The following is a 2943-nucleotide window of genomic DNA, read 5'->3' as shown; positions in this document are numbered from 1 at the left end:
TCAGGTCTATGAACAGTAGGTCGTCTAACCATTTATGGCTAGTCTTTCCAGTTTTACCATACTGTACTAATGCAAGTATGTATTGGAGAAGTGCCTTTGATTGTCTTCATCTTCAGTTTGTTTTTAATTGCTTTCATGATTTCGTTAAACGGTAGAAATTTACATTTGTAAAAATATGAAAGGAGTAAATTATTTTTATATTTTATCGCTGATAGACTAAGGAGGATTGAAAAGTAAAAGAAAAAATATATCATCTAAAAGGTATTAAAGATTATAAACACAAGACTCAATATTGCAAAACAGCTTAGCATCAAGTTATTTCTAGCTAAAAGGGCCAGGATTAAGCCAGCCCCCCCCCCCTCCAGAAAAATAGACAAAAATATCAGAAAGGTCTTCTAAAGGAAAGGATTAAGCAATAACTACCAGTCTTATCATTAGGGTAAAGTAGTACTGGTGTTAAAAAAATTTATCCTGTTTAAGTTGTTCCTTCAAATGGATTATTGCTGTAGCTTAAGCAAAGTAATTGTGTGCAAGTCTATCTGCTGAAGAAAACCCCACTTTAACATGTTTCCCATTATATCACAAGATACTCTTCAATCTACCCATTCAATATGTAGTAGAAGGCAGGATATGAAGCTGTATGTTAGGAAAGGGATTCAGAGTTTTGTGAAAGCCCTTGACATTCTTTTCCAAAGATTTTTAAGATTGGCTTAGTTGCTTTTTCCTATTCGGCTTTATGATAATGAAGAAGGATGAGACACTTTCCCATTTATCTTGCCAGCGTTAAGGATCTGGAACGCACTACTTCCTATCATATCCTCCATCCCTAAAAAGAAAGAATAAGATTAATTCAGAAAATTCTTCAAAACAAAATAGTACAATAATCAATTCTATAAAGATTTTCTCTGTTCGCCTATTGTTTATGAATTTTTCTATTTCTTTTGTTATTGTATTGACTAAAACTCATAAGTTCCCGTTTCATATCTGCAAGAAAAGTAAATCTGACGGAATGAAGACAAATATCATATCAGATAAACCAGATGTAACGTGACACACACCAAAGTGTGCCCTTCTTAATCAAGGAACAAGTTTAGAGAAAGTTCTTGTGGCAGAAATCACAAATCTTGTGGTTACCTTAGATATGATTAAGGAAACGTGAAAATCATGAAATAAAATGATTACGCACAGGTATATACATCATAAAGGCCTATATATATACACTGTATATATATGTATGTTTATATGCATATATCTATATATATATATATATATATATATATATATATATATATATATATATATATATACATATATATATGTATATATATATAGATATATATATATATATATATATATATATATATATATATATATATATATATATATACGTTTGTATGTTTATATGTATGTATGTATGGATGTTTATATCCATATATATATATATATATATATATATATATATATATATATATATATTTACTGTATATATATATATATGGATATAAACATCCATACATACATACATATAAACATACAAACGTATATATATATATATATATATATATATATATATATATATATATATATATATATATATATATATATTTACTGTATATATATATATATATATATAAATATATATATATATATATATATATATATATATATATATATATTATATAAATGAATGGAAATTTAGGTATATCGGTTGATAAACAGAATTATAGATGTATATATATACATGCATATATATATATTTATGTATATATATATATATATATATATATATATATATATATATATATATATATAAATATATATATATATATATATATATATATATATATATATATATATACATATATATGCATGTATATATATACATATATATATATATATATATATATATATATATATATATATATATATGTGAATATATATATATATATATATGTGAATATATATATATATATATATATATATATATATATATATATAAATATATAATGTATGTGAATATATAGATACTGGATTGCTCCTTATTCTTTTGCAGGAACGTATATATATATATATATATATATATATATATATATATATATATATATATATATATATATTTATATATATATATATATATATATATATTTATATGTATATATATATATATATATATATATATATATATATATATATATATTGATGAATAGATAGGTAGACCAATCGATAAACATAATTATGGATTAATATATAAGTTTATAAATAGGTAAATAGATGTTTAGACATTATTCTTTTGTAGGCATCTGTGTAAACTACTTCCAGTGAAGGCTAATCATATGGCGAAACAGGGGTTTCAAAGCTCTACATTATTCGCTTACGTAACTAATTAAACTGAGCCGAGTTGATTTTCAGGTAATATTGATTAGGGAATTTAAAACTAGTGAGAAAAAATACTTTCCACAAGAATCATTATACAGATTTTGTATGAATTAGAAATCAGAGAGTAAGTAGCAAAATTTTAAACTTAATTTAAATTTCTTTAGTTAAACTTTGGTGATAAACTTTGTGTTATCTTTGTTAAAATGGTGAAAGAATTGAAAGGCCTTTCTCTTATTTAACCATATTATTTCTTCTTCAGACAACTATTTCAAAGGAGATAGATTATTGGCTTCTTTATAAACTTGAAACAATATATTCCAGTAAAAGTTTTACCAAAGCCATGTTTTTAGAAAAAGTTTTAGTGTCTTCTATACATTATTATTATTATTATTATTATTATTATTATTATTATTATTATTATTATTATTATTATTATTATTATTATTATATCCCTAGTTGAAAAGCAGGATGTTGTAAATCCCAGGCTCCAACAGGGTAAAATAGCCTAGTAAGGAAAAGAATTAAGGAAATAAGCATAAGAAAGGATAGCTGATTAATATGAAATAA

Source organism: Palaemon carinicauda, chromosome 10, assembly GCF_036898095.1.
Source record: "Palaemon carinicauda isolate YSFRI2023 chromosome 10, ASM3689809v2, whole genome shotgun sequence".
Taxonomy (NCBI): Eukaryota; Metazoa; Arthropoda; class Malacostraca; order Decapoda; family Palaemonidae; genus Palaemon; species Palaemon carinicauda.
Note: the sequence above shows the minus strand (reverse complement) of the source record.